Below are 27,513 nucleotides of genomic sequence, written 5' to 3'. Positions count from 1 at the left end.
CCTCTCACACACTGTCTGTTTCTTCCAGCTTTGCCTACACCAGAAAGATGTGCTCTCGCGGATCCTGCCATGACCACCACAGCTCTTCCCATGGGTCACGATGTAGGTCTCGCTGCCATGAGTCCAGACCCTCCTGCAACATCACTGTGGTAGAGAGACCATCCATCCAATCCTGGTGCCCTGTGCAGCAGTACTGCCCCGTGCAGCACTACTGTCCACCCACCTGCTGCTACCCACGCTACCAGTATTCCCAGTGCTGCAAGTTCCCTCCACAGTACCCCAAGTGCCCTCTCCAGTACCCCAAGTGCCCTCTGCAGTACCCCAAGTAGGAGTCACAGCACCAGCACAGAACCCAAGACCTGCCTGATCCATTCTTCTTAGTATGGACAGGACTTCGGTGCCTACAGCTCCTCTTCTTTCACGAAATGCTGATTTTCTTATATCTTCTTCCATTTTCTTTAGTCTATAGATATATGTAACATCCTTGGAAGACCTGTACAAGCTTAAAACATTTTAATCAGGATCATACACCTACCTATATTGAGAGTCTATGATTTTCATTGGGAATATTTCTTGCCTCATTTTCCTGCTTTGGTGTCCAGAAAGATATAGCAAACAATAAAAACAATGATTCACAAGAACAGCATTGTCCTTTGATGTATTTTTTTACATTCTCCTCCACGTACCAATGTCTTATTTCTTTCTCTGCTTTCAGGGCAAATATATAATTCACCTCATGGGTGGCCAAAGTGTGGCTTACAACCAACTCTGAGTTCCTTGACTACTGTGCCGGGGCAAATCTAATTTCCCCTTGTGGGATAATAATGGACCCAATGACAGGAACCGAGCTGCCCTTCAGAGGCACACAGACACCTCCCCACTGCAAAATAAGAAATCTGCCCTAAATACCTTTCCTTTCATGTGGGTGACATCATGCCTGACACTTTAATTGGAGCAGCAGCAACCAGGAAAGACATGTGACCAGAAGGAGGCGGGTTTGGGGGTATATATTAGGCCAGGACCTGTGGTATGGAGGCAGAGCAACCCACACTCAGCTCTCAGGCTTGCCACAAAGTTCCTATTTGTTGATACCTGATCCTTTCCCTTGCTCTTTTCTGGACTCTCCTATTGCTACACATTTAATAAGAGGTGTGGCATCCAACTTTGTGCATGATCCTGCGCCTGAAGAAATGGATGGATTACTTCTTGCCTCTTACCAAAGGCACTCCTATTAAGCTTCCCAACAAGGCAGTGGCTATTCTTTCACAACAAGACACTCCTGTCTCACATTCAGCTTGTGTAGTACTATGCATCCTAGAAACATCCCTGCACAGCTGCTGCCTAAGCAGGCCCTCTTTCCAGGATTTGTGCAGTGGAGTTTTCCTACTGATATACCATTCTCAGCTTTCTCCCTCTTAATTTGTACCTTCAGACTATTTTTCTTCAAAGGAAAAACAATTAGCAGGGGATTAAAATCCTAATAGTTCTTGAGAAAGGGCTTGCAAACCCTCCGGGCTTGGTGAAAACTGCCAGGTTAGTAAGGCCACTTCTTAATGCGTCACCCAAAGCATTCACGAAACTACTGAACATTACAACCACAGGGCAGGTCTTAAATTGGCCTTGAGTTGTACTCATGGAGATTTAGGGTGTGTATTAGAGAGACTCTGTCTGAAGGCAAGAATAATTAAGCCCTGAATTAAATTACCTAGGGAGGTTATGTAACCTGCATGGCTGGTGTTTTTCAAAGCATGTCAAAGAAATATTTGTCCAGGATGTTTTGGGTATCCTTTATCCTGCCCTGGGATATTCTAGATGATTCCTCTAGGCCCTATTCATCCCCATTCTCTATCATAAGGGGGAGAGCTAGTATATGAAGAGAAGTAGTCTGAAACAGAAGTCACAGATAAGGATATTTCATGATGAGAAAATGACAAAAAAGTCCAAAAAACAACAGGAGTTTTGCAGAATTATATATTGTACTGTCTGCCATATCCCACTGGACCATGAAGCAGGAAAGTCAGATTAGAAATAATACAATTATAATTGGGCCAATGTGGTTCCCATTTTCTAAAAAAGGGAGGAAGGAGGACCCAGGAAACTATAGGCCTTTCTGGACTTCAGGAAGGCCTTCGACACTGTCTCTCACCCCATGCTCATTAAAAACTAGGAGACTGTGGTGTCGACACATACACAGTCAAATGGGTCACTAACAGTCTGGAGGTCCACACCCAGAGTGCAATGGTGGACGGATCTTATTCGACCTGGAGGGATATGGACAGTGGGGTGCCCCAGGGCTCGGTCTTCGAACCCACACTGTTCAACATCTTCATCAGTGACTTCTGGAGGGGCTGGACATGTTCATGTCAGTAGGTCCAGATGCTCTCTACACCAGGGTGTTGAGGGAGCTACCGGGGGTTATTGCTGGGCCCTTGGCACAGCTTTACGAGCGCTTGTGGTGCTTGGGCCAGGTGCCAGATGATTGGAAGATAGTCAATGTGGTCCCCATCTTTAAAAAAGGGAGGAGGGAGGACCCGGGCAACTATAGGCCCGTCAGTCTTACCTCAATCCTGGGGAAACTCTTTGAGAAGATCATCAAGGAGCACACCTGTGATGGGCCAGCAGCAGAGATGATTCTCAAGGGCAACCAGCATGGTTTCATTAGGGGCAGGTCATGTCAGACCAACCTGATTGCCTTTTATGATCAGGTCACAAAAGCATTGGATGCAGATGTCGCCATGGATGTAGTCTTTCTGGACTTCAGCAAGGCCTTTGACACTGTCTCCCATCCCATCCTCATTAAAAAACTAGGCAACTGTGGCATCGATGCCTACACGGTCAGATGGATTGCTAATTGGCTGAAGGGTCACACTCAGAGGGTGGTGGTGGATGGGTCATATTCGACCTGGGGGGAAATGGGCAGCGGAGTCCCCAAGGGCTCGGTCCTTAGGCCCGCATTGTTCAATTTCTTTATCAGCGATTTGGACAACGGGGTGAAAAGCAACCTGTTCAAATTTGCTGATGATACCAAAATTTGGGGTGAGGTGGGCACGCTAGTAGGGAGAGAAAGATTGCAGAAAGACCTGGATAGGTTGCAGGGGTGGGCTAACAAAAACAGGATGCGTTTCAATACTGACAAGTGCAGGGTGCTGCACTTGGGCAGCAGTAACCAGCAGCATATTTATAAGATGGGAAACTCCCTTCTTGAGAGCACGGAGGCAGAAAGGGATCTTGGAGTCATCATTGACTCCAAGATGAACATGGGCCGACAATGTGAGGTCATGGTTGGCACGGCTAACTGGACCCTATCGTGCATCCACAGGTCCATCTCGAGTAGGGCCAACAAGGTGATCCTCCCCCTCTACATGACACTGGTCAGGCCACAGCTGGAGTACTGTGTCCAGTTCTAGGCACCCCACTTCAAGAGGGATGTGCACAACATTGAGAGGGTCCAGAGGAGGCCACCCGCATGATCCGGGGACAGCAGGGCAGCCCCTACAATGAGAGACTACAGGACCTGAACCTGTTCAGCCTTCACAAGAGAAGGATGAGGGGGGACCTTGTGGCTGTCTATAAACTCACTAGGGAGGACCAGAAGGGCTTGGGGGAGACCATGTTTCCCCTAGCGCCCCCCAGGATAACAAGGAATAATGGCCACAAGTTGTTGGAGAGTAGGTTCAGATTAGACATCTGTTAGAACTACTTCACAGTTAGAGTGGCTAGGATCTGGAACCGACTTCCAAGGGAAGTGGTGCTGGCTCCTACCCTGGGGGTCTTTAAGAAGCGGCTCGATGCCTACCTGGCTGGGGTCACTTGAGCCCAGTTTCCCTCCTGCCCAGACAGGGGGTCGGACTTGAAGATCTACAAAGTCCCTTCCGACCCTGCTTCTATGATTCTATAACTTGGGCGAGGGGGTAGAAAGCACCCTGTTCAAATTCGCAGATGACACTAAGATGTGGGGGGAAGTGGGCACGCTAGAAGGGAGGAATAGGCTGCAATTGGACCTAGACAGGTTACAGGGGTGGAGGGATGAGAACAGGATGGGGTTCAACACTGACAAGTGCAAGGTATTGCACCTGGGGAGGAAGAACCAGCAGCATACCTACGCTAGGGAACTCCCTTCTCATCAGCACAGAGGCAGAAAAGGACCTTGGAGTCATTATTGATGCCAAAATGAACATGGGCCGACAGTGTGGGGAAGCGGTCAGGAAGGCCACCCGCACCCTGTCATGCAGCCACAGATGCATCACAAGCAGGTCCAAGGAGGTGATCCTCCCCCTCTGTGCGACACTGGTCAGGACACAGTTGGAGTACTGCGTCCAGTTCTGGGCTCTGCACTTCAGGAGGGATGTGGCCAGCATGAACAGGGTCCAGAGCAGGGCCACCCACATGATTGGGGGCATCAGGGCGGGCCCTACGAGGAGAGGTGACGGGACCCGAACCTGTTCAGCCTCCACAAGAGAAGGCTGAGGGGGGATCTAGTGGCCGTTTACAAACTAGTCAGAGGGGACCAGCAGGCATTGGGGGAGTCCCTGTTCCCCCGAACACTACCAGGAGTGACTAGAAATAATGGTCACAAGCTGGCAGAGGGTAGATTCAGGCTAGACATCAGGAGGCACTACTTCACAATCAGGGCGGCTAGGAGCTGGAACCAACTTCCAAGAGAAGTGGTGCTGGCTCCTACCCTGGGGGTCTTTAAAAGGAGGCTGGATGAACACCTTGCTGGGGTCATCTGACCCCAGTACTCTTTCCTGCTATGGCAGGGGGTTCAGACTTGATGATCTGCTCAGGTGCCTTCCAACCCTACCAACTATGAAACTATGAAACCACGATCAGGATTTACAATCTCCCCATTCTCCAAGATCATACGTTACACTTGTACTGTGGGAAACTTGTCAAAGCTTGTAACAGATGTGTGCCAAAAAAGTGCCATTATGAAACGAGACAAAGTGAACTTTGGCATTTACAACACCTTTGCCAAAAGAGGATTCAAACAGGCATGTCTTGGCTTCCATGGTGGTGGTAGGTGTCTTACTTGGGGTGCTGTGGAGGGCACTTGGTTAATGCAAATACTGGTAGCGTGGACTGCAGCAGGTGGGTTTACAGTAGCGCTGCACGGAGTAGTGCTGCTACACAGGGCAGCAGGCCAGCACAGACAGCCTCTCTACCACAGTGATGTAGCAGGAAGGTCTGGTCTCGCAGCAGTGAGACTCGCATTGTGAGCCATGGCAGGAGCTGGGGTGGTTGTGGCAAGACCTATGAGAGCACATCTTTCTGGTGTAGGCAAAGCTGCAAAAAAACATACATTGTCTCTGTGAAAAGAGCCAAGGAGGAGCTTCACTGGTCTCCCTTCTTTACTTCCACGTAGACCATGGGGGGAGATCACTTACTTCTGCACCTCTGAGCACATGAAGATGCATTCTCCAACATGATCCTAAATTGGGTGTGCCTACATGTTCATTTTCCCAAGCCCAGGACCACCATGGGCAAACTGAGTTCTGTTCTCACTTACAGGCACCAAATACTAAGAGTTCAGGGAGCGTACAGCATAGAAATGAGCCCTTGCAATGTCAGACACATAGTACTCATTCATCAGATTATCTATGTAGTCTTCCTCACTTCAAACAAGGGCTTACACCAAGGTGGATTTCCATCACCACATGGAGCTGTCCTCTCCGAGTTGGATGTGAAACACTATCCCTCTCCCTAAAAACCATACATCAAGTGGTTTTCAGCCTCGTTTTCCCACCCACCTGCCAGGCCACCAATCTCAGCTGCTTATTAATTCTTTCTCTCACCATCACATCCCAGTACATGAAAAGGATCTTTTGTGAATTAGCTTCAACACACAGCCACGATGTTACATGAGTTTGCAGGAAGCCAGTGATCAGAGACCATGAGATCTTTTAAGACTGTGCACTAAGAAAAAAATGAAATATTCTGCTTGTGAAAGCTATGTAAAAGATTCATAATCAGACTTGCCCTGTTCAGCAGGGAAGACTGAAGCAGAAGATCACCAGTGAGTGTATCAGGATCACTGACACGGGAGAGCGTTTATGCCCTGTTCTGTGGAAATGACACACTTATTGGCAATCTGAAATTAATTTTTTGCATGCCCAAGCTCTGGTGCACAATCTTCCACACTTATTTATTTCAGTGTATAGCTATTCACAAATTTAGGAGCTCCTCCCAAATCTATACCCTAAATCTTTCTAACTGCATTTCAAACCATTTGTCCTTCTCCTTTCCCTTTTGCACATGGGACTACATTTAGAAACTTCCCCTCTACACTGATTTTTTGCCATTCTGGCAGTTTTATGTCTCCTCCCCATCTTCCCTTCTCATGACCAACCCATGCTCAGCTCTCAATCTTTCCACAGACGTCATGTTTGTTGATACATGATCATTCTGCTTGCTCTCTTCTAGACTCACTCCCACTGCTACACATGTTATAAGAGGTGTGACATCCAACATAATACAGGATACTGCACCTGAGTAAATGGATGGGTTATTTCTCGTGTCTTACCAAAGACACTCCTTTTAAACATCCCAACAAGGAAGTGCTTTTCTTTCACAGTAATAAGACACTCCTGGCTCACATTCAGCTTGTGCAGTACTATGCATCCTAAAAACTTCCCCACAAAGCTGCTGCCTAAGCAGGCCCTCTGTTTCCTGCATTTGTGCAGTATACCATTCCCAGCATTTCTCCCTGTTAATTTGTACCTTCAGATCATGTTTCTTTGGGGGCAGAAATAATTAGAAGAGGATTTAAATCCTAATAGTTCTTGATAAAGGGCTTGCAAACCCTCCTGGCTTGGTGACAACTGCCAGATTTGTAAGGCCACTTCATACTCCATCACCCAAAGCATTCATGAATCTACTGATGGTTACAACAACAGGGCACATCTTAAATTGGCCTTAAATTGTACTCAGGGAGATTTAAGGTGTGCGTTAGAGGCTCTGTCTGAAGACAAGAATAAGTAAGCCCTGAATTAAATTACCTAGGGAAGTTATGTAACCTGCATGGTTGGGGCTTTTAAAGCAAGTCAAAGAAATACTTGTCCAGAATATTTTGGGTATTCTTGATACTGCCTTGGGGTCACAGGATATTCTAGATGACTCCTCTAGGCCCCATACATCCCCATTCCCTATTGTAAGGGGGAGCTCTAGAATATGAAGGAAAATAGTCTGAAAAAGCAGTCAGAAATTAGGATATTTCATGATGCTAAAATGACAAAAAAAAGGTCCAAAAAGCAAAGATAGTTTTGCGGAATTATATATTTTATTATGTGCCATATCCGGCTGGAGCATGAAGCAGTAAAGTAAGATTATAAATAATCAGATCAAGATTTACAATCACCCCATTCTCCAAGATCATACATTACACTTAGTCAGAAACCAGACAAAGTTGGTCACACGTATGCTAAGAAGGTGCCATTATGAAACAAGACAAAATATCGTTTGGCATTGAAAACAACAGGAGGATTGCAAGAGGCAGGTCTGGGCTTCAGTGCTAATGTAGGTGTCTTACTTGGGGTACTGGGGAGGGCACTTGGGGTATTCCGGAGGGAACTTGCAGCACTGGGAATACTGGTAGCGTGGGTAGCAGCAGGTGGGTGGACAGTAGTGCTGCACGGGGCAGTACTGCTGCACGGGGCACCAGGACTGAACGGACAGCCTCTCTACCTCATTGATGTTGCAGGAGGGTCTGGACTCATGGCAGTGAGACCCACATCGTGACCTGTGGCAGGTGTTGTGGTGATCGTGGCAGGACCCGTGAGAGCACATCTTTCTGGTGGAGGCAAAGCTGCAAGAAACCAGACATTGTCTCGGTGAAAAAAGCCAGGGAGGAGCTTCTACTGTCTCCCTTATTTCCTTATAGACCTTGGGGGAAGATCACTTTCTTCTGGACCTCTGAGTGCGTGAGGACACAATCCCCATAATGATCCTAAATGAGGCATGCCTTTGTGTTCATCTTCCCATGCCCAGGACTACGAAGGGCAAACTGAGCTCTGCTTCTCACTTATAGGCACCAAAGACTAAGAGTTAGGAGAGCATACAGTGTAGAAATGAACCCTTGTAATAACCAAGGCTATACACCACTGTGGATTTCCATAGATGCTGTTCTCTCCCAGACACTTTCCATATCCCTCAGAGCCATCCATCAAGTGATTTTCAACCCCTTTTTCCCACCCAACTGCCAGGCCTCTCTTCTCATTTGCTTATCATTTCATCATCTTCACCCTCTCCTCTCATGTCCTGCTGCTCCCACTACATTATAAGAATCTTTTCTATATTAGCTTCAACATACAACTGTGTAGTCAGTACATGGGTTTGCGAGAAACCCGTGTCCAGGGACCACAGGATCACTTTAGACTGCATGCTAAGAAAATACAAAATCTTCTACTCATGCACTCTATATAAAACATTCATAATCAGACTCACCCTGTTCAGCAGGAAGGTCTGAAGCAGAGGAGCGCCAACGACTGAATGAGGATCATTGATATAAGAAAGCATTTATACCCAGTTCTGTGGGAATGAGACACCTATTGGCAATGTGAACTTAATTCTTTGCATGCCCAAGCTCTGGTCTATTTACTGTATTCATCTTCCACTTCACATTTTCACACAATTTTTAGTTTAATATCATTGCAATTTAAAGCTGATTAACAGATAATGAAGCCCAGCAGTGAACAAATTCAGAACCTGTCTGCATGTTTATATACCACATAGCAGCACTCATTCCAAGGAAGTGAAGCAACTGATTGGCCAATAGACAACAAGTGTTGAGTCAATGGAAGAGGTGCAAAGTCCGGTGAAAAATCCAAACTCTTAGCCATGTGGGACTGGATGGATGGCCTCTCTACCACAGTGATGTTGCAGGAGGGTCTGGACTCATGGCAGTGAGACCCATGGAGCCATGGGAGTCCCAGCTCCTGTTCTTTAAAAAAAAAAAAAAAAGCCCCCACTCACCAGCTTCTGCCAGGTGAGGAGGAGGGGATCCCTGCTGCCTCCCACTGCCCCCTGCTGCATGGGGGGCTCTGCCATGAGCACCCAGAAGGCCCAAGGCTGCTGCAGCAGCTGATGAGTATGGGCTTTTATATTTTTTTTTCTAAGAACTGGGAGCTGGGGTGGGCAGGTCAGCCATGGGGGACCTGGAGGGCAGGCAGGGGATAGGGACTTGTGACAGAACCCCCCATGCAACGTGGGCTAGTGGGGGGCAGCAGAGATCACCCTCCCCCTGACCCCGCCTGGCAACAGCTGATGAAAGGGGGCTTTTTTTTTTTTTTTTTAAGAGCTGGGAGCTGGGACTGGGCCAAGTGGGACAGCCATGGGGGAGGCAAGCAGGGGTCAGAGGACACTCAGGGGGCTGGGGAGTAGGCAGGGGTTGGGTCCTGGCAGAGGTTCCCCCATGGTCCCCTCCCACCTCCTCCACTCCCCCTCCCCCTCCCCCAAGCCCCACTTACCAGCTCAGAGTCCAGGTCCAGCTCTCTGCAGCAGAAAGCAGGGACTGCCCAAATCACTGAAGCTCTCCGAATCTTTTCCAAATTGATTCAGAGCTTTAAATCAATTCAGACCTTTTTATTGGTCTCCAGATTCAAAGCAGATTCAGAACTTCAGCCACCAAATCCAGCCGAATCTCTTCCGAATTGAATCAGCACCCAAAGCTTCACACAGCCCTACTAAACAGGCCACTAGGAGAGTGACTCTGGCTCACACCAAGTGTGTCTGTGCATAGCAGCCTGAAGGTATTTGTGGGGGGAATATCCAACATCGTGCACGATATTGCACCTGAGTAACTGGAAGGATTACTTTTCATGTCTTACCAAAGACACTACTTTTAAACATCTCAACAAGGCAGTGGTTTTCTTTCACAATAATAATGTATTCTTGGGTCATATTCTGCTTGTGTAGTACTACGAGCCTTGAAAACTTCCCTGCAAAGCTGCTGCCTAAGCTATCTCTTTCTCTCCTGGATTTGTGCAATGGAGTTTTCCTACTAATATATCATTCCCAGCACTTCTCCCTATTAAATTGTACTTTCAGACCATATACCTTTGGCAAAAAAAAATAATTACCAGGGAATTTTGAATCCTAATAGTTGTTGATAAAGGGCTTGCAGTCCCCCCCCTGGCTTGATGACAACTGCCAGGTTGGTAAGGCCACTTCCTACACCATGACCCAAAGTATTAATGAAATTACAGGTTTCTCTCACCAACCACAGTTTTGCCAACCATGGTTTTGAGGATCCATAGGTAATATTCTGTATACCATTTTGGCTAGCACAGTATACAGTTTTGAAGTAACCACGGTTTTCCATGGACATGGATCAGCCCACCAGTCCCTGACCCTACTTGTGCCTCTCTTTCCGTGCCCCCCGCCCCCAGCCCTAGCTCCCCCAATCCTGCCAGAGGTACACGCGGTGGCAGGGAGCTGCCCTCCCCGCAGTGGCAGGAAACAGCTGGCCTGCTCGCCACTGTTCACTCTCACTGTGCTTCCCTCCCCCATGACCTGGTGCACCAGGGAGCAGAGAAGCCGCGCAGGGATCTCCTCGCCCGCTGCTGCTCGCAGCCCCGCATGCTGGAGGTGCATCGCTAAGGCAATGTGGGGCGAGCAGGACTGGAAAAGGGCCAACGTGGTCCCCATTTTCAAAAAGGGGAGGAAGGAGGACCCGGGCAACTATAGGCCAGTCAGTCTCATCTCCATCCTTGGCAAAGTCTTTGAAAAAATTATCAAGGCTCACATTTGTGAGAGCCCGGCAGGACAAATTATGCTGAGAGGAAATCAGCACGGGTTTGTGGCAGGCAGATCGTGCCTGACCAATCTAGTTTCTTTTTAGACCAGGTTATGAAACACCTGGACACAGGAGGAGGGGTGGATGTCGTATACTTAGACTTCAGGAAGGCCTTCGATACTGTATCCCACCCCATACTGGTGAACAAGTTAAGAGGCTGTGACTTGGATGACTACACAGTCCGGTGGGTGGCGAATTGGCTGGAGGGTCGCACCCAAAGAGTCGTGGTGGATGGGTCGGTCTCGACCTGGAAGGGTGTGGGCAGTGGGGTCCCGCAGGGCTCGGTCCTTGGACCGATACTCTTTAATGTCTTCATCAGTGACTTGGATGAGGGAGTGAAATGTACTCTGTCCAAGTTTGCAGATGACACAAAGCTATGGGGAGATGTGGACATGCAGGAGGGCAGGGAACAGCTTCAGGCAGACCTGGATAGGTTGGACAAGTGGGCAGAAAACAACAGGATGCAGTTCAACAAGGAGAAATGCAAAGTGCTGCACCTAGGGAGGAAAAATGTCCAGCACACCTACAGCCTAGGGAATGACCTGCTGGGTGGCACGGAAGTAGAAAGGGATCTTGGAGTCCTAGTGGACTCCAAGATGAACATGAGTCGGCAGTGTGACGAAGCCATCAAAAAAGCCAATGGCACTTTACCGTGCATCAGCAGATGCATGACGAATAGGTCCAAGGAGGTGATACTTCCCCTCTATCGGGCGCTGGTCAGACCGCAGTTGGAGTACTGCGTGCAATTCTGTGCGCCGCAATTCAAGAGGGATGCAGATAACCTGGAGAGGGTCCAGAGAAGGGCCATTCGTATGGTTAAAGGCCTGCAGACCAAGCCCTAGAAGGAGAGACTAGAGAAACTGGACCTTTTCAGCCTCCGCGAGAGAAGGTTGAGAGGCGACCTTGTGGCTGCCTATAAGTTCATCACAGGGGCACAGAAGTGAATTGGTGAGTATTTATTCACCAAGGCACCCCCAGGGGTTACAAGAAATAATGGCCACAAGCTAGCAGAGAGCAGGTTTAGATTGGACATTAGGAAGAATTTCTTCACAGTTCAAGTGGCCAGGGTCTGGAACGGGCTCCCAAGGGAGGTGGTGCTCTCCCCTACCCTGGGGGTCTTCAAGAGGAGGTTAGATGAGCATCTAGCTGGGGTCATCTAGACCCAGCACTCTTTCCTGCTTATGCAGGGTGTCAGACCCGATGATCTATTGAGGTCCCTTCCGACCCTAACATCTATGAATCTATGAATCTATGAAACCTGTACTGAACACTGCAAGACATGGGGCAGGTCCCTGCAAAGACTCCATTGCCTTCCAGGTAGCTGTGCTGTTTCACACAACAGAAGACCTGGACTTAATTTTTGTATATTATTCACAGTGGGGCGAAAATGATATGTAACCAGCTCCTTGGCCAGTGTGAACACGTGTCTCAGTACCAAAGTCAAAGGAACTCTCCTGATTAGCACCACCCCAGCATGTCTCCCTCTTCTGTGTGCATGCACATGTGTGCATGGATGTGCAGGTATGTTAATATCTGTGTACACTTAACCAAAAATGTCACTGATCTGTCCGCTTAACATTCCTGCACCCTAAGTGGGTGTTACAGTATGCATTGCAAGAAATTAGACCATGAATTGGAGGGGAAGGAGGAGCTAGAAATGAAGGTGTTTCTTAGAAAGAGTGAACAACCCATGCAACTTAAAACAAAGTTCTTTACTTGAATAGTAACTTTTATTGTGTCACATATCCAAGTGAAGGCAAAGTAGGAAAACAAGTGAAGAATTTCACCAAGCAGAAATCAGTATTTTTCAGACACAAGATGAATAATGAATGAGACCACAAATGGTCCCTAGTAATGAGTCCATCACACTTGTACAGTGGGCAAATCTTCAGAGCAGGTTACAGACATTTAGAGATGAAAGAAAACAGGAAATTACAATTTCTGAAAGGAGACTGGATGAGCTGTGAGCACTAGAATGGTCTTTGTAAAGAGAAGAACAAAACATGCAGGTCTTCCTGAGATGTGTCTTCTACTTGGGGTACTGTGGAGGGCACTTGGGGTACTGTGGGAACTTGCAGCACTGAGAATACTGGTAGCGTGGGTAGCAGCAGGACACGGGTGGACAGTAGGATGGCACGGGGCAGCAGGCCTGCACGTATGGCTTCTCTACCACAACGATGTTGCAGGAGGGTCTGGACTCGTGGCAGTGAGAGCTGGAGCCATTGCAAGACCTGTGGCGGTTGTGGCAGGACCCGTGGGAACACATCTTTCTGGAGTAGGCAAAGCTGCAAGAAAGAGACTGCCTGTGAGAGAGGAACCATGAAGAGCTGCCTCCTTTCCCTTTTCCTAGTCTTCTGAGAACCTAAAAGCTAGTTTTTTCCTCCATCTCAGCTTCCACGTATGTGAAAGCCACAGAGAAGGTGCACCATTTTCCTGGGTTCTCATCTAGCCATCCCTGCCCCAAGCCATGGCCTCACAGATGTGTGGATTTCCCCAGCTCGATGCAACACTGCTCTGACACATGCGATGCCTTCAAACTCCAAGGCATCTCATCCTGAGAGAACTGCCCAGTCATCCCAAGAATCAGCTCTAAACCCACGGTCACCTTGCCCAGTAGATCTTACCCTAATGCTTTTATGCTTCAGAGCCAGGGAATGAATCCAGGACTCGGGCTTTAATATAACAAAAAGAATCATCGAAAAGTTGTCATCAGACTTACCTTGCTCAGCTACAAGGACAAGGTCTCAGAAGTGTCAGTGAGCGAATGAGGTGTGCTGGGATGGGAGAGCTTTTATACGCTTGCGAGCAGAGGTCTGGGGAATGCGACAGCCCTTGGCAATGCCCAGCTAATTTTTTAATTTCCTAAACACATGTCTCTGTCTGTCCCTCTTCCGGCATCCACACTTTGACTCATCCTTTGTGCTACAATAACTTAATCCTAAGGCTGATTAAGAGCAAAGGGATCTTCCCGTGGCACGTGAGATGACGGGAGTGCACAGAGGTGTGTCTAGCAGTGCTAATTGTGCCGCTGTGGCATGCTATGCCCGTTGACGACCCGCGTTGAGCCAGTGGAGGGAACGTTTGCAAGTGACACGTGTTGACTTGGAGCAGTGTGCTAAGCCTTTGGAGCAGGCAGAGCTCAAGTTCTTTTTTAATATCATAAGGCAGTGTAATTACATGGTGCATTTCATTCGCATGCCATTGACCTTTGGGTGCTGTGCCCAGGGGCTCCCTATGAGGACACGTCAGAGCTAAGAACAGAATTAAGCAGGTCCCAATTTCCAGTTTTATACTTGATGTTCGACACAACTCTGCTGCGGAGAGCAGCTGCTGGTCTACTGTTGAAGTGGCTGGTTCTCCTCCAGGTTTGCAAGGCTGTACCAGGGGAGGGATCTGCACATCCTAGAAGCCTGAAGGGTTCAGAGTGTGGGGATGTGGGATTTCCATGTGGCCTAAGGTAGGGCTGCTGTAGCCTTGGCATGTCAAATCCCACCAAAGAGGGACTGAATTCCAGTATAAAAATATTAATAACTCAGAGGGTTACAGAGTCGTCAGGACATGGGACCTGGACTCTGGAAATTCTTCGTTCTATTTTGGGCTCAGACAATCCTTCATGGGGGCTTTGCCCCTAAACAAGACTGCTTGACTGCCCTGTCCCCAAATGCCATGCAAATGAGCTGTAGCTGGAAATCACCTTCCCATGTGACATAGCAAAAACAATTCTAGGCCACAACGTGCCCGGAGACCAAAGCCTGCTGCTGGGAGGCAAATGTGGAAATATCTTTTGAACATTATCATTATTCATTAATTAGCAATGTGCTAAAATTATCATGGACCAGAATGCATGTCAAGGAGCAAAGTGGGACGAAGGATCCAGAAGACACACGTGGGCCCCGGCATGTGAAGAATGAAGGCCGTATCGTCAGCAGGTGTCTCATTTCCTGCAGAACGGGCTGCACCGGGATAAAAGGGCCCCAGTGGCAGTGCTCCTCATTCACTCACTGCTGCTCCTTTGCACCAGGCCTTCTTCCCAAACAAGGTAAGTCGGATTATTTGCATCTCTCCTAATCTTCCCCAGCAGAAGGTTTCACATGACTTTTTTCGGTGCAGAATCCTGATTTTTTGCATCATTTCATAGAAGGGTCTTCTCCCAAAGCCACATTGTTACTGCCTGAGTGTGTGCTTGACCTGCTGCCACAGACCCTTTAACCACACTAGCAGGATCACACAAGATGGATAGGCTGAAGGCTGGGAGCTCCCAAAGCAGGGTGGCCAGCAGGAAAACAGAAATCCAGACCCACTCCATGGGAGGTGCTGCCTCCATGGCAGGGTTTTTTCACTGGCTGGAGTCCCTGGGTCAGCAGGGAGACCTCCTAGACGTGCTCTAAGAAGCATCCTCATGGGATTCACATCTCCGCTAGGCCAGAAATGGATAGGAAAAGAGTTCTCTGCGCTCTACAGAGAACAGGAAAGGGAGATGGAGGCAGGTCCTTCCTGGTTCCTCTCTCACAGACGGTTTCTTTCTTGCAGCTTTGCCTACGCCAGAAAGATGTGCTCCCACGGGTCCTGCCACAACCGCCACAGGTCCTGCCATGGCTCCAGCTCTCACTGCCACGAGTCCAGACCCTCCTGCAATATCGTTGTGGTAGAGAAACCATACTGCTGCCCCGTGCCGCGCTACTGTCCACCCGTGTCCTGCTGCTACCCACGCTACCAGTATTCACAGTGCTGCAAGTTCCCACAGTACCCCAAGTACCCACAGTACCCCAAGTAGGAGGCAGCACCAAGATGAAAGCCAAGACCTGCTTGATCCATGCTTCTTCTTGTGCCTCCAGCTCATCTCAGCTTCTTCGATGAAATGCAGATTCTCTCCTCTCCTGTCCTCTCCCATTTGCTTAACCCATGACTACACCTTATATGCTTTGAAGATCTACCTACAGTGGAAAGCTGAGTTCTTAATAAGGACCATCATTAATGATATTTGTGCTCATTGACGATGGAGAAGTTCTGTTGTTGTGAATATTTCTTCCCTCTCCCTGTCCTGCTTCAGTTTCCAACCAGATCTGCCACACAATAAAATAATCATTCACAACAGCAGCATTGTCTTTTGCTTTCTTTTACTGTCATTCTGTTAGCCCTTCCGAGTCTGTGATGCATCCACGCTTGGAAGAGGATTGCCCTCTAGAGATGCATGGACACCACCCTTGTCCAGAAACAGAAGCTTCCCCACAGTCTCTTTCCCTGCATATTCCAGAGCTCCTTTATATTGCAGAGAACAGAGAGACACACTGCCTTGGGAAATCATTGAGTGCACCCTGGCCCCAAGTCAGGACCAAGGACACCCAAAGAATTCCTGAGAGAGGCTTGTTTGGTCTACTTCTATAAGTAGTTATAAAAGTGATTCAAAACACATCTAGCTACCTTGGCTAATCTGCAAGGTGCAGATCTACCCTGCTTCCTACTTGACTTCAGACTAACATCATTAACTGTTTCTCTACTTTTCAGAGCCAAAAAATTGGAGATGACACAGAAAACCCCGCTAATCTGTTGCAGGGCTGAACCCCGCTTAACTTTACAAGGCTCCTACATCTCTGCTGTACATGTCAAGATCCATTTGTCACATCCATCTTTGCAGCAACTTTTGCTGTTTCGGGAGCATAACCCTTCTCAGTCTTCTCTTCTCTAGACTGAACTAGGCACATCTTTCAGTCATTCCTCAGATGTCATGGGACGGAGAAATCCCATGCACTGGTACAGGCCGGGGGCTGACTGGCTAGGCAGCAGATCTACAGAAAAAGACCTGGGGATGACAGTGGACAAGAAGCTGAATATGAGCCAACAGTGTGCTCTTGTTGCCAAGAAGGCTAACGGCATCCTGGGCTACACTGGTAGGTGTGTTGCCAGTACGTCAAGAGAAGTGATTATTCTATTCAATAGGCTAGTGCAAATAGGGAAGTATTCAATTCAGATTTGGATTCACCTGATTCAGAGGACAGTAATTTGATTCAGAGATTCGGATCACTGTCCCAAATCGATTTGACTGAATCTGCTTTGGAAGATTTGGTCTGATTCGGAGAGATTAGGTGATTCAGATTGGCTGGGGAGAGGCAGACACCAACAAGCAGCTGCAGGTTCTCCCATGGCTCCTGGGGGGAGCCGTAGGAGAAGCCCCCACGGCTGCCCTGCCTGGCTCCATACCCCACCTGGCCGGCCCCAGCCTAGTCCCAGCACTGGAAAAAAAGAAAAGGCCCACACACACAGGTGGCAGCAGGAGCAGGAGTGGGGATCACCACCCCCCTCCCCCCCGACACCCACAGGGACAGCTGGGGCTGAGCGGTGCTGGGCTCTGGGTGACAGGTGGAGCGACTCCAGCTCCCAGGCAGTGTGCGGCACCCTGACGAGCGCCATGGGGCAGCTGCCATACAGGTGCCAAGTGATGGGGGGTGATCCCTGCTGCCCCCCACTGCCCCACACTACATGGGGGGGCTCTGCCATAAGTACCCAGAGGCCCCAATCACCACTGCCACAGCCAGTGAGTGCGGGGCTTTTGTTTTGTTTTGTTTTGTTTTTTGTTTTGTTTTAAGTGCCAGGAGGCTGGACCAGGTTGTGGATGGGGCTGGGCAGAGCAGCCATGGGGGCTTCTTCTGTGGCTCCTCCTGCTCTGCCTGCCTCTGCCCCAGCCCCCCTCCCTAAGTAACACACCCCTCTTCCCCGACTGGACAGCTTGTCCCAGCACCAGCCCCAATCCCTCCCTCCCCCACACTCCTTCCCTCCCCCCTCCCCCAACAGACTTACCAGGTGGAGACGGCTGTATCAGCTGCCTGTTTAGTCTATACACAAATCTCTGAAACAGCCAAATCTTTTCTGAAGCTTTTCCGAATCGATTCAGATGCTTTGATTATATTCAGAGCTTTTAATTGGTCTCTCGATTCAATTCAGATTTGGTCCCCAAATCGAACCAAATCTTCTCCATATTGAATCAGCTACCAAAGCTCCACACAGCCCTACTATTCAGCACTGGTGAAGCCACATCTGGAATTATGTGTCCAGTTTTTGACCCCCCCACTACAAAAAGATGTAGACAAATTAGAGAGAGTCTAATGGAGGGTGACAAAAATGGTGAGGGGCCTGAGGGACATGACTTGTGAGAAAAGACTGGGAAAACTGGGCTTGTTTAGTCTAGAGAAGAGGAAAGTGAGAGGAGACTTAATAGCAGCCTTCAACTCCCTAAAGCAGGGTTCAAAAGAGGTTGGAGCTAGACTGTTCTCAGTGGTGGCAGATGACAGAACAAGGAGCAACAGTCTCAAGTTGCAGCAAGGGAAGTTTAGGTTGGATATTAGGAAGAATTTTCTCATGAGGAGGGCAGTAAAACACTGGAACAGGTTACCCAGAGAGGTGGTGCAATCTCCATCCTTGGGGGTTTTCAAAACCCGGCTAGACAAAGCCCTGGCTGGGATGCTCTAGTTGGGGTTGGTCCTACTTTGAGCAGGGGGTTGGACTAGATGTGACCTCCTGAGGTCTCTTCCATCCCTCATTTTCTATCATTTGATGTCCACTTGCATCTGGTCATTGCTGACCCTCTCTAGAGACTCTCTCCCACTGGTCCACATCTAACCCCAAGCACCACACACAGCATTGTGCAAGCTGCTCCCTCTGAGAAGAGCTAAGTAGAATGAAAGGATTATTTCATTCATTTTACACATCTGCTCAGCACAGGAGACACTCCCTTCATACCTCCAAGCAAAGGTGCTGGCTTTTCTGCAATAAGAAGACATTGCCTCACACTTCACTCATGCCCTACTAAAAACCCTAATACTTCCCTGCTGAGCTGCTATGTAGGCAGTCACTCCCCTTCTTGGACCTGTGCAGCTGATTTAATCTTCCCCAGGTGTACTTCCCTGCTCCTGTCCTGGCTTAATTTCACCTTCAATATTTCAGACCATTTTCTCTGCTATTTTAGCAGGTGATGTGGAACCCTAGCTGCTGCCCCTTCAGCACTCCCAAGTCCTACCCACTTGGTGCCAAATGCCAAGTTAATAACTCCACTCTCTATCCCATCACCCAAGGCGTTAACCAAGCTGTTGAACATTACATGAATGAGGTTGGGATACTGAAGTATCCACAAGCTTCCCCTGTGTGGTATAGTTTCACGCAGCAGAAGATACTGCCATGGTTGTGTAGTTTTCTCACAAAGAAGAGTAAATCCCATGGACCAGTGCCTCAGCTGCTACGGACAGATGTTGCTGTGCTCAACACAGTTTGACTGTCCTGATTAGTAGCTGACTGGCATTTCTAACATGTGTATTTGTGGGTATGCATGAACGTGTGTCTGTGTGTTAAAGTCTGTGAATGTGTGTGTGTGTGTGTGTGTGTGTGTGTGTTTCTGTTAAGGTCTGTGTTTGTGCTCCCCAAATGTGTCAGGGATCTACAAGCCTACCCTTCCGACATCCTAACTGGACTTACATATTACATATGGCAAGAAGTCAGACTGCAAAGAGGAAGGGAAGAGGCAGCCAGAAATAAAACAAAAAAAGGGAGCTAATCAATACAGCTCAAAGGCAACCTTCATTCCTTGAATAATAAGTTTTATTATTACTCTTTTATCCAACAGGAGAACAATGAATGAGAAGAGAAATGATCCTTAGTAAAGGTTTCATCACACTTACACAGTGGGCACATCTTCAGGGCAGGTTACAGACAATCAAAGATGAAAGAAAACAGGAAATTACAATCTGTGAAACAAGACCAGATGACCAGTAGGCACTGGGACCACCTCCATAATGGGACGAGTAGAACATGAAGGTCTTCCTGGAGCCGTGTTTCCTACTTGGGGTACTGTGGGTACTTGGGGTACTGTGGGAACTTGCAGCACTGTGAATACTGGTAGCGTGGGTAGCAGCAGGACACGGGTGGACAGTAGCGTGGCACAGGGCAGCAGTATGGTTTCTCTACCACAACAATATTGCAGGAGGGTCTGGACTCGTGGCAGTGAGAGCTGGAGCCATGGCAGGACCTGTGGCGGTTGTGGCAGGACCCGTGGGAGCACATCTTTCTGGCGTAGGCAAAGCTACAAGAAAGAAACCGTCTGTGAGAGAGGAACCAGGAAGGACCTGCCTCCATCTCCCTTTCCTGTTCTCTGTAGAGCGCAGAGAACTCTTTTCCTATCCATTTCTGACCTAGCGGAGATGTGAATCCCATGAGGATGCTTCTTAGAGCACGTCTAGGAGGTCTCCCTGCTGACCCAGGGACTCCAGCCAGTGAAAAAACCCTGCCATGGAGGCAGCACCTCCCATGGAGTGGGTCTGGATTTCTGTTTTCCTGCTGGCCACCCTGCTTTGGGAGCCTTCCCATCTTGTGTGATCCTGCTAGTGTGGTCAAAAGGTCTGTGGCAGCAGGTCAAGCACACACTCAGGCAGTAACAATGTGGCTTTGGGAGAAGACCCTTCTATGAAATGATGCAAAAAATCAGGATTCTGCACCGAAAAAAGTCATGTGAAACCTTCTGCTGGGGAAGATTAGGAGAGATGCAAATAATCCGACTTACCTTGTTTGGGAAGAAGGCCTGGTGCAAAGGAGCAGCAGTGAGTGAATGAGGAGCACTGCCACTGGGGCCCTTTTATCCCGGTGCAGCCCGTTCTGCAGGAAATGAGACACCTGCTGACGATACGGCCTTCATTCTTCACATGCCGGGGCCCACGTGTGTCTTCTGGATCCTTCGTCCCACTTTGCTCCTTGACATGCATTCTGGTCCATGATAATCTTAGCACATTGCTAATTAATGAATAATGATAATGTTCAAAAGATATTTCCACATTTGCCTCCCAGCAGCAGGCTTTGGTCTCCGGGCACGTTGTGGCCTAGAATTGTTTTTGCTATGTCACATGGGAAGGTGATTTCCAGCTACAGCTCATTTGCATGGCATTTGGGGACAGGGCAGTCAAGCAGTCTTGTTTAGGGGCAAAGCCCCCATGAAGGATTGTCTGAGCCCAAAATAGAACGAAGAATTTCCAGAGTCCAGGTCCCATGTCCTGACGACTCTGTAACCCTCTGAGTTATTAATATTTTTATACTGGAATTCAGTCCCTCTTTGGTGGGATTTGACATGCCAAGGCTACAGCAGCCCTACCTTAGGCCACATGGAAATCCCACATCCCCACACTCTGAACCCTTCAGGCTTCTAGGATGTGCAGATCCCTCCCCTGGTACAGCCTTGCAAACCTGGAGGAGAACCAGCCACTTCAACAGTAGACCAGCAGCTGCTCTCCGCAGCAGAGTTGTGTCGAACATCAAGTATAAAACTGGAAATTGGGACCTGCTTAATTCTGTTCTTAGCTCTGACGTGTCCTCATAGGGAGCCCCTGGGCACAGCACCCAAAGGTCAATGGCATGCGAATGAAATGCACCATGTAATTACACTGCCTTATGATATTAAAAAAGACCTTGAGCTCTGCCTGCTCCAAAGGCTTAGCACACTGCTCCAAGTCAACACGTGTCACTTGCAAACGTTCCCTCCACTGGCTCAATGCGGGTCGTCAACGGGCATGGCATGCCACAGCGGCACAATTAGCACTGCTAGACACACCTCTGTGCACTCCCGTCATCTCACGTGCCACGGGAAGATCCCTTTGCTCTTAATCAGCCTTAGGATTAAGTTATTGTAGCACAAAGGATGAGTCAAAGTGTGGATGCCGGAAGAGGGACAGACAGAGACATGTGTTTAGGAAATTAAAAAATTAGCTGGGCATTGCCAAGGGCTGTCGTATTCCCCAGACCTCCGCTCGCAAGCGTATAAAAGCTCTCCCATCCCAGCACACCTCATTCGCTCACTGACACTTCTGAGACCTTGTCCTTGTATCTGAGCAAGGTAAGTCTGATGACAACTTTTCGATGATTCTTTTTGTTATATTAAAGCCCGAGTCCTGGATTCATTCCCTGGCTCTGAAGCATAAAAGCATTAGGGTAAGATCTACTGGGCAAGGTGACCGTGGGTTTAGAGCTGATTCTTGGGATGACTGGGCAGTTCTCTCAGGATGAGATGCTTTGGAGTTTGAAGGCATCACATGTGTCAGAGCAGTGTTGCATCGAGCTGGGGAAATCCACACCTCTGTGAGGCCATGGCTTGGGGCAGGGATGGCTAGATGAGCTCCCAGGAAAATGGTGCACCTTCTCTGTGGCTTTCGCATACGTGGTAGCTGAGATGGAGGAAAAAACTAGCTTTTAGGTTCTCAGAAGACTAGGAAAAGGGAAAGGAGGCAGCTCTTCATGGTTCCTTGCTCACAGACAGTCTCTTTTTTGCAGCTTTGCCTACACTAGAAAGATGTGTTCCCACGGGTCCTGCCACAACAGCCACAGGTCTTGCAATGGCTCCAGCTCTCACTGCCACGAGTCCAGACCCTCCTGCAACATCGTTGTGGTAGAGAAGCCATACGTGCAGGCCTGCTGCCCCGTGCCATCCTACTGTCCACCCGTGTCCTGCTGCTACCCACGCTACCAGTATTCTCAGTGCTGCAAGTTCCCACAGTACCCCAAGTGCCCTCCACAGTACCCCAAGTAGGAAACATAGCACTAGTATGGAAGTGAAGACCTGCCTGATCCATCCTTCATCATAGGAAGATGACTTCAGTGCCTACAGCTTGTATTGCATTCTTCCGTGCCAATTTTCTCCTCTCCTCTCCCTTTTGCTTTAATCCATGAATATGCCTAACATGCTTTGAAGATCTACCTGCGGTACAAATCTCTGTTCTTAATAAGGACCATCGCTGATGATGCTCATGCTCCACAATGATGGAGAAGTTGTAACTCTTTTTGGGAGTATTTCTTGCCTCTCTGTTCTATTTCGGTCTCTATCAACATACGCCACACAATAAAATGATCATTCACAATAGCAGCATTATCTTTTGCCTTTTTTATGTCATTCTTTTGGACACACAATTTTCTACTTATCCCTGTTCTTTAAAAGCAGAAACATATTTCACTTTGTGCATGGCCAAAGTGTGACTTACAGTCAATGTTGATTTACTCCAAGTGTAGAAGCCATCATATTACCCCTTCCAGGTCCATAGTAGACCCACTGTAGGAACGGGATTGCCCCTTAGAAACACACAGACACCTCCCTCCCTCTTCCAGAAATACAATTCTGTCCTCACCTTCACTCCCTTGAAATCCCAGAACTCCCTTTCATTACAGAAAACAGGATGGATAGTGCCTTGAGAAATCATCTAATGCATTCCTGCCTCCAAGGTAGGGTCAGAGTCAGCAAAAACATTCCTGATAGATGCTTGTTTCATCTGCTTCCAAGAGTCACGAAGACGGCAATTGCAGGAACTCCCATACTAAATAATTATGCTTTGCTCCTCTTAGCTTTAGAAAGCTCCATACATCTCTGCCACTGCAGTTTCAAGCCATTACTTCTCATCCTATTCCCCTGCACATGTGCATGGAAAATAATTTCTTACTTCCTCTCTGCAGTAACTCTTGCCATTTTGGGAGCATTTCCCTTCTCAGTCTTCTCTTCTCAAAAACAAGCCAGTCATTCCTCCGAGGTCATGTCTCTGACTCTTTGCAGCTGGTCATTGCTGATCCTCTTTAAAGGCTTGCTCCCACTGGTCCACCTCTAACCACGAGCATCACGCACAGCATTGTGCAGGTTGTTCTCTCCGAGACGAGCTGTGGATAATGGAAGGATTACTTCATGTGTCTTACAGACTTGCGGAGCACAGGAGACACTCCTTTCATAGCTCCTAGCAAGGTGTTGGCTTTTCTGCAAAAACAAGACGTTACCTCACACTCCACTCGTGCTCTACTAAAAATCTTAAATACTTTCCTGTTGAGCTGCTATGTAGGCAGTCGCTCCTCAGCTTTGAAGTGTATGATTCATTTCTCTTTCCCAGGTACACTTCCCTGCACTTGTCCTTACTGAATTTCACCCTCAGTATTTAAGACCATTTGCACTGCCATTTTAGCAGGTGATTTTAGCTGCTCCGCGTGTGTCTTGGAGGAGGACATAGGGGCCTGATCAGCTTTTAGCCACTCCCCGTCATAGTGGAAAATTTGACGTACCCCCGTGTGAAGCGCCCATGGAGTCGTACATCGACGACTCATCTCAGTTCGGTTCGGAAGAGATCTCACTTGTGTTTGTTTGTGTGCAACTGCAACTCAAGCAAGTTTCCTTCCTGCACTGTGACCATCGGCAGTGTAAGTAAAGCTTTCTTTGTAAAATCAATACGCTTCCGTGCCTAACTCTACTCCGTCGTGGAAAAACCCCACCTGACGGTCCGGGCTATTGGCCATAGCCTCAGACCGCCCTCGGTCCCGACATGGCATCACGAACAGGATGCGAGGAACACACGATGGAGTTAGAGTTAGTGAGAAACTGCCCTTGGCACAGTGGAAAAGGGCATGTAACAGACGCCGAAGAATTAGAGATGCATATTGCTTATCATCAGGCGGGCGGAACGGGTGAAAGGCCCATCAGCGGCTACTTTTCGCTGAAGGGAGAAGAGAAGGAAGCACATCTTCACCCCGGAGCTTTCAGGTGTGTGATGGGTGGAGAGCGGGTCCTATTTAGATCCCAAGAGGAAGGGGGCACCATATCCTCAGTCCGAGTGAAACCGGTGGGCGCAGTGGACCCGACCCTCGACCCAGAGTATACCCGCTGCCTGTGATATGTGCAGGAGACGGAAGACCAGTTTACTCCCCAAGCAGTGTTGTCTAGATTGAGGAGCCACGAGCTCCCGTCCGATCTCCATGAGAGTTTGGAGACGGAGGGACGTGCCGCAGCTGAAGGGGCAGCCCCGAAGTGCGACAGGGGAAAAATGTTAAGTGCAATGGTCCATGCTATGACAACTTTCATGCAGGAAAATGCAAGTTTGAAAGCCCAGCTGCTCGCAACCGTTCAGGTGACTAAAGATGCGGCTGTGAGAGAGGATCTTGAGACTCCATTTCAAGATGGCGCCGAGCAAGAAGGGAGCCACGCGGAGGAGCCAGAAAAGATGGGCGGAGCTTCAAAAGAACGAGCGAGAATCCGTCCAGCGGTCCTGTCCACTGAAGTGACGTCGCCTCCGGCGGCCCCGCCTTCTTGCCACGGGGAGGGAGCATCGAGCGGAGGAAAGCATCCGCCCCTCCTACCAGAAGCAGTAATGGCTCTAGCAGCTGTTCTCCCTGTGACACCAACCTGCCAGGCAACTGATCCATCGAGTGCAGCTTGTGCCATCACCTATCGTGCTCGAACTCGGACTGAGTTGCAGGAACTGTACGAAGAGTCAAAGATCAAACCTGAAGAGACCCTAGCTGTGTGGATGGGATGCCTAGTTGTGGAGTTTGGGTCCGACTTGCTGGACTTGGAGGAAGCAAGTTTCCTGATCCGGCGGGCCTCGTGGAGCAGAGGGCATGCCATCAACGTCAATACAGTGATGTTCAACACTCATTGGCCCATTCTGCTTCCGGCGCTTGCCTCAGGACAAGTAGGTCGGGAATTTCACGCGTGGCATGACGGACGGCCGGAGAAAGCCAGCGCGGAGCAGCTTTTGCTGGCCATGGTCGGGATCTCATACTACTCTTGGAAGCCCAGATCATGTGTACTGGGACTAACACCATCCCAGCAGAGAGGGCCGTGGCCTCACCGCTATCTGTGAAATCCTGGGACAGTTCCAATCAATTTAAACAGTGTGAAAGCCTGTGTTGAGGTCTATGGAGGAAAGAACACCATCGTCATCCGGATTTTCCTCAACCCAATGGTTGGTCAACCTGCAAGCAACCTTTTACGTCAGCTTTCGCGATTGTGCATCCTGATGAAGTCGAAAACACCCAGTGACTGGGAGCATCGATCTACTATATACCTGATCGAAGCTCAGGGCGCAAGCCCTAGCGAATCTGATTATCAACCGTTGCCGCAGAGAACGCCCAAAGAGCGAATCATGTTTGGGTTCCTCATAAACCATTCTGGGCTCACCAAACGACAGCTCCGAGTCCTGGGAGACGCAGGCCAATGGCAACTGGCCTATGAACTGGGTTTTCAGTATCCAAACAAGCTAGACAACGACTCCTCGACGTTGTCATCGACGTTTTCGTCTTGCTGAACGTGGATAAAACCCTGCGGTGTTTGCCATCCACTTCCGCGTCGGTTGTATCCACGAGCGTGCAAGAGAAAAATTGTCCAAGGCAGAGCCGTGCCCGAGCACCTGTATTGTGTGCTGTAAAAAGCGGGGAGCGGTGACAAATCTTGCTGACTGCCCTATCGCGCGCGGTTCCATGTAAATATTGTAATATAGGTTAATTTATCGTTTTGAGGATTTTCTTTTTACAGGTCCAGGACTCAAAGTGCGTGGTGGAGGGAAGTCCCAAGAGAGAAACGGAGAACATCATTAAAAAAGCGAGGACTGGACTTGTGACTTCGCCATGACGCCTACTGAAGTCCTGATAGTTGAATTTCTTGTTATGAATATAATTATGTGTCTGTGTGTTAGTGCTGGCTATTATCTGATTCGGTCCTTAGAGGACGATCTTATTTTGTTGTCTGAATTTGTGTTTAACCATTTAACTTATGAACCAGCCGAGAGAGCTCGTAACGACCCAAATGACGTGCATGTGGTTTCAAATTCCAGCTGTGCCATCGGCAAGGGGGCATGTCATAACCCAATGATTTTTAGTGCCTCGGCACATTGGAATTTTCCCGCCACATGGAGCTTTCTTTGCATGGTGGATTTCTCAGCTGCAGAGAGAAAACCCTGGTGCAAAGAGTTCCTGCCACACATATGCAAATTAGTGTCCCACTATTGGTCAATTCTAAATTATTTCTATGTGGCGGCTAGCAATTGGCTCGCTAGCCGTATAAAAGGTTGGAGCAGTTTCCGCCCAAGTTGGAGGACTCCACAACCATCTCGTGGGGAACTCTGAGCGTGCTGTGGAGCCTAGCAAACTCCGCGTGTGTCTTGGAGGAGGACATAGGGGCCTGATCAGCTTTTAGCCACTCCCCGTCATAGTGGAAAATTTGACGTACCTGCGTGTGAAGCGCTCGTGGAGTCGTACATCGAAGACTCATCTCGGTTCGGTTCGGAAGAGATCTCACTTGTGTTTGTTTGTGTGCAACTGCAACTCAAGCAAGTTTGCTTCCTGCACTGTGACCATCAGCAGTGTAATTAAAGCTTTCTTTGTAAAACCAATACGCTTCCGTGCCTAACTCTACTCCGTCATGGAAAAACCCCACCTGACAGTCCGGGCTATTGGCCATAGCCTCAGACCGCCCTCGGTCCCAACACTACCCACTTGGTGCCTACTGCCAGGCTAATAAGTCCACTCCATATATTACCATTGAAGGCATTAACAAAACTACTGGATATTACTACAACTAAAATTGGGTCCCTGTAGTATCCATTCTCTTCTAGAGAACTTGAGAAAACCTCACTTCAATTAGGTATTTTTCTCACCATAAGGAGTAAATTTGATGGACCAGTGTGTCAGCTGGTGTGAACAGGCACCACTCTGCTGAAGTCAACAGTTCTGCCTAGATTAGCAGCAGCCCATTATATATTGTGCATGTACGTGTGTGTGTTTCCCAAATATACCAGGGATTCACAGGCCTCCCCTTCCTACATTATAAGTGGACCTCTAGATAATTTATTGCAAAAGAATAAAACTACAAACAGAAAGAAAGAACAGAGCTATCAATAAAGCTACTTCTCAAAAAGAGATGGCCAAGAATCAATACATCCCAAAGCAAAGAC

General features: G+C 48.6%; 4 long non-coding RNA genes across 4 annotated transcripts; 1 reads left to right on the top strand and 3 right to left on the bottom strand.

Moving 5' to 3' along the window:
- Window positions 1-7,257: 7,257 nt before the first annotated feature.
- On the bottom strand, window positions 7,258-23,750 carry LOC132245662 (uncharacterized). The gene is made up of 2 exons (XR_009457363.1): window positions 22,939-23,750; window positions 7,258-7,804 (listed from the first exon to the last, which is right to left on the bottom strand). It is a non-coding gene; the product is annotated as an uncharacterized LOC132245662 (long non-coding RNA).
- Window positions 12,490-13,627, bottom strand: LOC132245786 (uncharacterized). Its single transcript, XR_009457497.1, has 2 exons — window positions 13,512-13,627; window positions 12,490-13,077 (listed from the first exon to the last, which is right to left on the bottom strand). It is a non-coding gene; the product is annotated as an uncharacterized LOC132245786 (long non-coding RNA).
- On the top strand, window positions 14,614-15,886 carry LOC132245681 (uncharacterized). Its single transcript, XR_009457384.1, has 2 exons — window positions 14,614-14,831; window positions 15,323-15,886. It is a non-coding gene; the product is annotated as an uncharacterized LOC132245681 (long non-coding RNA).
- Window positions 19,361-22,094, bottom strand: LOC132245661 (uncharacterized). Its single transcript, XR_009457362.1, has 2 exons — window positions 20,337-22,094; window positions 19,361-19,859 (listed from the first exon to the last, which is right to left on the bottom strand). It is a non-coding gene; the product is annotated as an uncharacterized LOC132245661 (long non-coding RNA).
- Window positions 23,751-27,513: the final 3,763 nt, after the last annotated feature.

Source organism: Alligator mississippiensis, chromosome 15 (genome assembly GCF_030867095.1).
Source record: "Alligator mississippiensis isolate rAllMis1 chromosome 15, rAllMis1, whole genome shotgun sequence".
NCBI lineage: Eukaryota > Metazoa > Chordata > Crocodylia > Alligatoridae > Alligator > Alligator mississippiensis.
This window is presented reverse-complemented; position numbering and strand designations above follow the sequence as displayed.